The sequence below is a fragment of the Gymnoscopelus microlampas genome (assembly GCF_963454915.1).
Source record: "Gymnoscopelus microlampas genome assembly, chromosome: 8".
NCBI classification, from domain to species: domain Eukaryota; kingdom Metazoa; phylum Chordata; class Actinopteri; order Myctophiformes; family Myctophidae; genus Gymnoscopelus; species Gymnoscopelus microlampas.
This window is the reverse complement of record NC_139945.1, coordinates 15,738,535-15,749,202: the sequence shown is the minus strand read 5'-3', so window position 1 is coordinate 15,749,202 and position 10,668 is coordinate 15,738,535.

The window sequence follows — 10,668 nt, the reverse complement described above, 5'->3', positions numbered from 1 at the left end:
GTGTGTGTGTGTGTTATATATATATATATATATAAATATACTCTCCCTCTGCCAGCCTGGGGAGAGCCCAGAACTGAGCTCATGCCTCCTTCAATGCATGAGGAGCTAGCAAGCCGCTTGTTATCACCTGACAGGGAGGAGTTTCCCCGGTTGGACGTGACACGCGGAAGGAGCACGTTATTCCAACCAGTTCCTTTCCCCTCCATCAGGCGCCCCGGCTGACCAGGGGGAGGCAGTATAGAGACCAGGATTACCAGGATTCATTGTTATTGCTGGTGGGGATATGTTTTATCCCTGACTTCTAGTCAGACTGGATTCATTCCCTTTCAGAAAATGAAGACGCTCTGGTGTGTGTGTGTGTGTGTGTGTGTGTGTGTGTGTGTGTGTGTGTGTGCGCGCATATATATATATATATATATATATATATATATATAGATATATATATATATATATATATATATATATATATATATATATATATATATATATATATATATATATATATATATAATATATGTTGATATTAAAATGTGACGAGATATGTATCGTAGTGAGGGGGGGGGGAGGTGAGAGTTACATAGTGCTTTCTCGGGTTTAATCATTTTAGCATTACATTACATTACATTACAGTCATTTAGCAGGCGCTTTTATCCAAAGCGACTTACAATAAGTGCATTCAACATAGGTAGGGAACGAAAACTACTAACCACCATAAGTCTTAAGTGCATTTTCTGCAAAAACAAGCAACCAAGAGTATACCTAGCGCTAAGGTAAAAGTGCAATATATCAGCTACCTATTTCCTTAAACAGATGAGACAAAATAGCTGAATCAAATGAGCAGGAGCTAAAACAAATAATTGTAACGACTAAACAAGATCCAATAAAACAATACAACAATAAAACAAGCGTTCGTACAACTAGTTAACAACAAGTAGCATCCTTTTGAACTGTACTTCTGTGCTTTTTTTTTGCAAACTGTTAATAAAGTATTCAGTCAATCAGTCAACACATGATATTGGGCTCACAATAGTATTATATGTTTTTTCTTCGGCATCTTCAGCTTCAATTTAAAAGTGCTTTATTTATAAATAAATATTTAACTTTTAAAAAACAAAGTGCTTTAATAGTAGCCTATAGTTATTAACAACAGCTCGAACAAAATATCTGTAATACCAGAGAGGTTCGCTTGTAAACAATCTTTGGCTTTGATGCTATCTTAGACATGCTATTTGACAGTGCAGAAACAATATTGCCTTGATACATGTAACATTAACGAGCGTCAATGAGTGTCAGCTGGACAAAGACACCTCCCCTCTGCGGTGGTCTAAACTAAAAGTGAGTACGTTAATTTCTCTCCAAAAGACCTTGAACATGATGGAAGACATGAATATTGAATACTCACTCACTCATTCACTCACTCACTCACTCACTCACTACACCCCCCCTCTCCCTCACCCCTCCCCCTCTCCTTTGTTTTTACAAATGGAACCCTGCTTGTGCTGTAAGAAGGGCCAGATCCATGGCGCCGAAGGCAACACTGTGGCACCTTGAGGCTTGTCACTGCCAGATGTACTGTCACAGAGGTTGGCATGGTGTGTCTTTTGGCTGGGTATCCTTGCCAGTATCGCAGCTTTGCTCCTAATGCTGATGATCACAGATTTTAAGCGTAATGTGCTATTTTAATTTGAAAGTCACTCAGTGAAACTGTTCTCTTCAACACGCTGTGCTAACATACTGACAACGGTAACTTTTGCTAATGCTAACAAGTAAATTATTTGGGCAAAAGTTAGTGCTGATGTTGCTGAACAGTAGTAATTCATGCTGATGTGCACACCACGTTACTTCACAGCAGCCCCAAGCGTAAGACATATTAACCACATGCACATGAATGGCTGATGGATGGACGTCATGATGGTGTGTGTGCGTGTGCGTGTGTGCGTGCGTGCGTGCGTGTAAGAGACAGAGAGAGAGAGAGAGAGACCAGATGCTGTTAATTTACTATTTCTCATAGTACAATATGTGTGTGCATGTATGTGTGTGTGTGTGTGTGTGTGTGTGTGTGTGTGTGTGTGTGTGTGTGTGTGTGTGTGTGTGTGTGTGTGCATGCTTGTGTGATAGAGAGAGACACAGAGATTGTGCAAGTGTGCATGCATGTGTGTGTGTATGCATGTATGCATGTGTGCGTGCTGCGTGCGTGTGTCCCAGTGGAATCAGCCAGTGTTTTATTATGCTTGTCTAGACTATATGCATTGATGCTATATCACATCCTCCTACCACATATGGTCACTACAGATGCTAGTGGGTTATCCAACCAGTCACTTATAAATGGTGTTTGTGAGGCCGAGTGCATTTGTGAATGTTTATTTATTTTTACCCAGTTATACATGGTGTGAGTTAACCCAGGGTTATAGCTAATGTCCCCTCATCTGTCGTTTGTAAACAATAACATTGTCAATGTCACTTTAACACAGACAAATGGAACCAAATAGACCCTTACGGATCCATTTGGTTCCATTTGTTCATGCTCTGAGTTACAAATGGATAAATTAACACTGAGGATCAGTGCACACATTGGAGTTTATATTTAGGTACTCTCTCAAGCCAGACGACACTGATATTGGTGTGGAACTGTCTGATGAGATCTGGAGCGAGGGTTTGAAGAGGATTCACTCGGGCTCAGTCAATGTCAGATTGCAGCTTGTCCAGTTCAAGGTCATGCACAGATTACATACACTAAGGTTAAAATGAATAAAATGTATCCAACTGTTTCCGATACTTGTGACAGATGCAACATCTCCAAGTTGGGTCACACTTTCTGGTCTTGCCCAAGGATTATTTTAATCTGGGAAAACATTTTTGCTTGGTAAAGCAGAGTATATGGTTTTCATATTGAACCTGATGCACTAACTGCCTTGTTTGCCTTGCCAGGTCAGGTACGTCATTGTGGCCTCCTGGTGGCGCTATAATAGGCCAATGTGAAAAGGGTGCCATTTGTTCAAGGGCTTTTCACTGCAATCGGACACTGCATTCATGATTTGAGGCATTTTGTTCCAAAAATGTGTTTTGCAAAATTAGACCTGCTGGTGGCGCTATAACAGGCCAATGTGAAAAGGGTGGCATTTCTTCCTCGGCCTAATAGAAATGTGCGTGTGAAATTTCACGGAAATCGCAAGCTGCGTTCATGATTTGAGGCATTTTGTTCAAAACGGACCAATCCTGCAAACTTTGGAACCCAATCTTAGGCAATCAGGATGGAATATGCGAAATCGGATAAATTGGTGTTGATCACATGACTATAGAGATACTGTGTACCGATTTGTGTGATGTTTGGACAAAATCTGTAGGAGTAATATCAATAAATGTGTTTTGCACATATCGGCCTCCTGGTGGCGCTATAACAGGCTAATCTGAAAAATCTGGGCCAGAGGTTTTGAATTGGCATCCAGGGAGTGTGCGTGCACAGTTTCGCAGCGGCCGGGCCAACGGTGCCGAAGATTAGGTGGTAACGGACGGACAGGACGGACGGACGGACACACGGACGGACGGACAGAGGGTAAAACATACTCTCTCGCCATGCCTTTGGGCCTGGCGGAGACAATGAATATATAAAAAAACAACAACAACAAGCCTATTAGCCTGGGCAACCAAAACACTATAGTTGCATGGTGGCACAACAACAACAACAACAACAAAGCCTACATTAGGATGGACAGCAGCAGTTTTACAAAGGAGAGTAAAAAAGTCTCTTTAACTGCACAGTTAAATAAAGCCATGTCTTGTCTTACCTTACCTTGCAAAGTGTTGTGTTCCTTTGTGTTGCTAATGAAGCCTCTCACATCATTATACTGTTACTTTGCACAGTCATGCAAAGTAATTACATAGATAGACAGCTAGATGTACTGTAGTACTTTCCTGTGATTTTTTGCAAACTGCTAATAAAGTATTCAATCGATCAATCTATCTAGCCGTATGTATCAACCGTCCATTTCTCGCTCATCAGGTTTTAAGATGCAAAAAGGAGAACGTTTCAATCTGGCAAGGCAGCTAACACAGGTAGGCACACATGCAGGCACAAATAATGATAAATAAACGTGTCTGTCATCATTTGAACAGCACTGATGTAGTGATGTTTCAGACGGCCCAAAACTTTATTTGCGTTCATATAGCGTTATCACCCAACGTCATATCGTTAATGTAAAAGGTATCCACACATTTTATCGGTCAATGGCCAAGCGGAAACCCTGATCAGCAAGCCTTTGACTGTTTTGATTTCCAGAAGGACTTATTTACGTGACTGCAAAGGTGAAGTGTGTGTGGGTGGGGTGGGGATATCCGCTTTATTTTCTTTGCATTTTCAGCACTTGTACGTACAGATTGTTAGGCGGAGGCATTTGAAATTTGTGTGAGCCAACGGTCTGTCTCGAGAGACTTAGTTAGAGGTGGTATCTGAACAGGTGAGTTTTCATACTGCAGTGGAAGAAGGTGAGTGACCCTCCATCAATCGGGACAGATGGAGGCTGGTCATTCCACAGCTTGGGAGCCATGAGGGAGAGAACCACCTGGAGTGCAGGATTATATCCCGCAGGTAGGATGATGACATGCCCTTGACCACCATGTAGGTCATCACCAGTGTTTGTATGTGCTTTGCCAAAGGTGGATTATGAGACAATGGGCCCTTGGGCATGCTGGGCTTGGAAAAGCCCTCCCCAACACTGACAGCTGGTACACTGGCTTACAGCCAACCGCACAAACTACGATTACCTACTGTACATCAGCAGGATCAACACCTACAGTACACACTATTAACTGCAAATGAAAGGGGAGGCGAAAAAGCACGAAAAGTTTGAGCTACTGATTTAGAAGGCATTTGTAGAATCGGCCTCAGGTCTAATCAGTAGTTTTTGCTCCGTCTGTACGATGATGTCGATCACTTAGCTAATGTACAAGTTCTCCATTATCGCTATTTTCGACATTGCAACGTGACAATGTCATGTGACGAGGATAAATCAGGCTTAAACGTTTTCTTGTGACATCTTCAAAGTCAATGTTTAGGCCATTCCTTCGGTTTTTAGTACTTTTGGGGCTTTATACTTTTTAGCCCTTTGACAAGAAATATTAATTCAATAACCATGACAATTCAACACAGTAGGCCCATTCGGTTTTGATTGATTGATTGATGTACTTTATTTAGTAAGACATGAGAACAACAGTACATGGAAGTACAAATTCACAATACAAGGTCTACTAAACTGGAAGACTCATAAAAGCACAGAGCTTGTTTCAAATGAGTTCCCCATGCACACAAATCATGATGACATATAAGAGACAGACAGATATACACAACTACTATAGAATGTCATACAATCAGTTTACAGGTTACTGGTATGAAGAGTGAGAAATATGTACAAAAGGAGAAGGAGAGAGGGGGGGGGGGGTAGGGGGGTAGGTTAGGTTAGGACTTAGACAGGGGCCATTTTCCAATTGCGGCCTCCTGAAGGTGTATCTTTAGGGCAGTTTTGAAAGAGAGTAGGGTTTTACACTCCTTTACTCCTTTTGGTAGGGCGTTCCACATTTTTGATGAATAGCATGAGAACGAGTTACTTCCCTTTGTTGAGCCAAAAAAGGGTTGGACAAGGTTTGTGGAGCTGCCTCTGGTATTGTGATCGTGGACATCATTAACATTTTGGAAGTATTTTGACAAATACAGGGGGATCCCAATGTTGTGATATATCTTGAAGACCAGGCCCATAGCAAGTTGCTGTACTCTGTCCGCAACCCTAAGTCATCCAATCCTATCAAAATGATCAGGGGTTAGATGGATTTTGTAGTTGAGGCCAAGAAGTAGCCTTACAAGTTTGTTTTGGGATGTTTGGAGCCTTGTTTTTAAGGCTTTGGTGGTGTTGTGATACCATGAAGTACATGCATAATCGTAATGACCTTGTATGAGGGCCACTGCAAGAGTCTTCAGAGTCTTCTTACTGACTTTACGATCAATACTCCGCAAATAGCGTGTTTTTTTGTGGACCGTTTTGATCGTTTTTTCAGCATTTTTGTCACCAGAGAGGTCAGCCTCCAAGATAGAGCCCAGGTAGGTAATTTCGTTTTTTCTTTTGATGATATCATCACCCGCTTTGATCGTGAAGCTCTCTGCCTTTCTGAGGTTAGGAGTGGACCCAAAGAGGATGCATTCCGTTTTGCCCAGGTGTAATGAGAGCTTGTTGTCGGAGAGCCAGATGCAGATCTTGTTGAGTTCAGAGCTGAGAGTTTTCTCAACCTGCAGCCTGTCCCTGTCCGAGACTAGCAGGGCCGAGTCATCTGCGAACAGGAACAGGTTGCAGTCGCAGGCTGATGACATGTCATTCACATATATCAGGAACAGTAAGGGTCCTAGTATACTTCCTTGGGGAACACCACAAGTCACTGGGAGGGGGGGGGACTGGGTGCCGTTTACTTCCACCACTTGCTCCCTCCCTTCCAGGTAGGATCTCATCCAGTACACTGACGTGTCATCAAAACCTATTGCTCTGAGCTTATTGATCATAATCGGGTGATTAACGGTGTCAAAAGCCTTCTGGAGGTCCAGCATGACCATGCCGCAATATTTGCCCTTTTCAATCTCTTGTTTGATAGAGTCGTTCAAATAGAGAAGGCATGTGTCCGTGGAGTGGTTTGTTCTGAAGCCAGATTGGAATTTGTAGATTAGATTTTTCTCGGCAAGATACTTGTCGACCTGTTCATAGACTATTTTTTCCATGACTTTCGAGATGGAGCTTAGAATAGAAATAGGGCGGTAGTTGCCAGGGTCTAATTGGTTTCCTTTTTTGAACAGAGGGGTCACCCTTGCTTTTTTGAAGTCGTTGGGGACCTGTCCCTGTGTGGTGGAGAGGTTGAATATGTGGGTAATGATTGGAGCAATGGAGGCGGCTGAGTCTTTTAGAAATTTGGGGGGGATATTGTCGAGGCCTGTGGCTCTGTGTTGATGAAGAGCACTCAATTTTTTAAACACCTCTTCTGTTTTCACAGGGGAGAGTTTAAAGTCATCTTTGCAAACACCCTGTTTTTCGTAAAATGAGACAACATACTCCTCACCATATCTCCCAGAGTGTGGAGGAAGTTTTTCGACCAAATCTGATAATAATATAATATGTACGGTAATATGCTTTATTTCTGCTCAATGTTAGTGGTGGTGGTAATGGAGGCATGAGATGTGGACTGGACTGGAGTCCGCAGGCGAGTCGAGGCGACGTCCATTCACAGACTTGAAGATGTACAGCTCAACCATGCCTGTGTGCACCTTATTAAAATCAAAGAAATGGCTACTCTTGCACCTTGGGTAGAGGAGTGGCCACTAATGAAAATGTTACAAAATAATTTTTCCCATAAAACAAGTTGAAGGATACATTGTTTTTTTGACAATCATGTACCATGCATGTTCAAATGAAGTACTTTACATGACATCCGCACCTTGCACCATATCCAATATTCATTATGTCCTGTTTACTTGTTAATTAGGTTATGGTGTCACATGCAGGAACATTTCTGGGGAGATTAAACAAGGCACTGAATGTAAATAGTCATTTATCATGTACAGTGACCTATCTCTCTACTCACATCATTCATCCATGACGTAAAGTGTAGCCACTTTTCTCTAAAAATAATTAAATGTTCTATGAACAGCAACGATTTATTTGCCAACACAAACATGCAATCACATACAATATAAAGACCACAAATGGCATGTATTCATTTTTATCACGCTCTCAGTTTACTTTCACACTCTGCACAGGCACCCCAGTTTTCGTGTGTCATATCGCACATAGTTTTTCCGTCACTACAGCCACACTTTCCGTTTTCACTAAATCTGTTCTGTACTACAGCCTGAAAAATGTATCTCTGTGTAAAAGGCCATGGTGACGCGATCTCCTCTGTGTAGAGTTCACAAATAACAATAAGCTAGACTCTAGCACACTTGTCTATTCACCTGTTTCCTAGGCTGTGTGTTTTCCACTTCCTGTCGATTTCATTGGATGTCATTGGTCTGACCAGTTTCATTGGATCAAATTGACAGGAAGTGGAAAACACACAGCCTAGGAAACAGGTGAATAGACGAATCCACAGGAAGAGTTCTTCTTCTTCTTCTTCTTCTTCTTCTTCTTCTTCTTCTTCTTCTTCTTCTTCTTCTTCTTCTTCTTCTTCTTCTTCTTCTTCTTCTTCTTCTTCTTCTTCTTCTTCTTCTTCTTCTTCTTCTTCTTCTTCTTCTTCTTCTTCTTCTTCTTCTTCTTCTTCTTCTTCTTCTTCTTCTTCTTCTTCTTCTTCTTCTTCTTCGAGTTTAAGGGCAGCTGGCAACCATCTCATTGGTGCATTACCGCCACCTTCTGTTCCAGCCAAGGAAGGAAGCTTATTGGCCCTCATTTATCAACGCGGTGCAGCCCGAATAATGAGCGTACGGCGTAATCACCGCACCTTTTGGCATTTATCAATATACGTCTGGTCGAGACCAGTTGTTGACGTTGGCTGCACCTGTTTATTCCATTCTAGACCTGCGGAGCACCATTGTCTGACTGTCTGACAAGCATCTGGACACATAATCCACTCCTAAATGTGTATATCTACACTAATAAATAATCGCTGTGAAAATATATCATTTTATAAAGTAATTTAAACAAACTGCTTTAACAGTCATTCAGACAAGATTGTAGATCTGTCTGTATTGAAAATAGCAGATCTACAAGCTCACAAGCCAGCATTGCATCGCGACGCGTTGTGAGCTTGTAGATCTGCTATTTTCAAAAATATACGAGCGCTTTTGCGCCGGGAGTCCCGGGTCCGGACGGCACCTTTTCATGGACAGTGAGGTCTACAAACTTACAGTAGCTTGTCCTATGTTATGGAGTTATGTCATAGAGAGTTATGTAGGCTACACAACCTGGCTGGGTTAAGGATATAAACCCGACGCTCCAATATTAACGTGGCGGCACGGAATCACTGCATTCCGCCCGAGTCTCATGTACCGCTACGCTACGGAAAGACGAAGTTGGGCGGGCGCGCGTGTGTGTGTGTGTGTGTGTGTGTGTGTGTGTGTGTGTGTGTGTGTGTGTGTGTGTGTGTGTGTGTGTGTGTGTGTGTGTGTGTGTGTGTGTGTGTGTCTTTGGTCGTATTCTGGTTCGTCTTCATGTCGTAAAATCGCCGCGTTTTGAGAATATTTAAGGGCGTGTTATTTAAATGACGCTCGTTTCAGCCGTGACATTTATCAACGTTGGGACCAAGTGTAAGCTCGGATCAGCTGTGCAGGATGCGTTGATAAATGTGACTTCGACGTTGGTGTACGGCCGAATATATGGAAAAATATACGGCGGTTTATACGCTGCGTTGATAAATGAGGGCCATTATGTGGACCAGATGGAACTAAAGGGGTCCTCCATTCCAGAGCTATGGCCGTTTGAATGTGGCTTGTTTTTTTGAAAAACAAGCAGAAAAACAACTGAAAGCCGAGAAATGTTTACTTTTATAAATCCTTTAACATGAAAGGTGCCTAGCTTCTTTTTTGTGATCACGTCATTTCTGGCCTACTTTTCTTCGGTGGTGCATGGAGACACTTGTCAGAAGTCGTCCTTGCTTGATTCGATATTTAGATTTTTGATGTTCATTGATCAGACCCGTCCCAATTCACAATTTTCTTGAAGCTGCAAATGTTCTCTCAAGCTTTAAGCTTGTATGACAAGACTTTTCTCCACTTTTTTAAACACCCAGTGACAATAAAGTTAAGTTGAGTGTGGGACCCAGATGTTGTCAGATTTTCCATCAGGGTCGCAGAAAAGGAGTTTAATAATTGTGCTATTTGATATACTGAGTTGCAACCTTGTGTTAAACCCAAAAACTCAGCTCCCATGATGATGAAACCACCTCAGAAGCTGCTCCACTATTGTGCTCTGTTCTCCGCCAGGTTTTAGTAGGGAATTGTTCAGTTTGACTAATTCAATGTGCCGCTCCATTTTTGAGCTGATAAAGTGCTCTCTTTATTAAAAAAAAGGCACATGACTATACTTCATGGACATAATAGGAATAAACCTTTTACTGCATTTGAATACATTTTTTGAATTTATAATACAATAAGTTTATTTTCCTCTCCTCAGTGCCCCGAGGCCTATGTCTGCAATTTTAACCTCAGCTCACCTAAAGCCTGATTTATTCTTAGTTGTGTGCAAGTGTTGCACAGCGATAATCGGAGACCTGCATGCTCACAACACCCCGTGCTGCAACGCGTTGTGAGCTTGTAGATCTGCTAGTTTAGGTGCTCTACAGTGCACAACTAAGTATCAATGAGGCATTAGGCTTTTCTCAAGCAGAAAGGGAAGATTAAAGTCATTTTTTTTACACTGAATCAAAATAACTTTTCTCAAAAAGTAATGATAGAACTCGCACACACACCACAACTATTTACTGTTATTTTAACGCCCCCCACTCTGCTAATAGAAACAACTCGCTATGTACTCTCTAAGCCCTGATTTATACTTGTGGTGGTTTCACACACTGGAAAATAGCAGATCTGCAAGCTTGTAGATTGGCTATTGCTGTTGCGCAACACAACGTTGCACCAAATATAACTAATGCCATAACGCATCTTCATTCTCACAATCCTGACAAACTCTGTCACAGAACCAAGGAAAC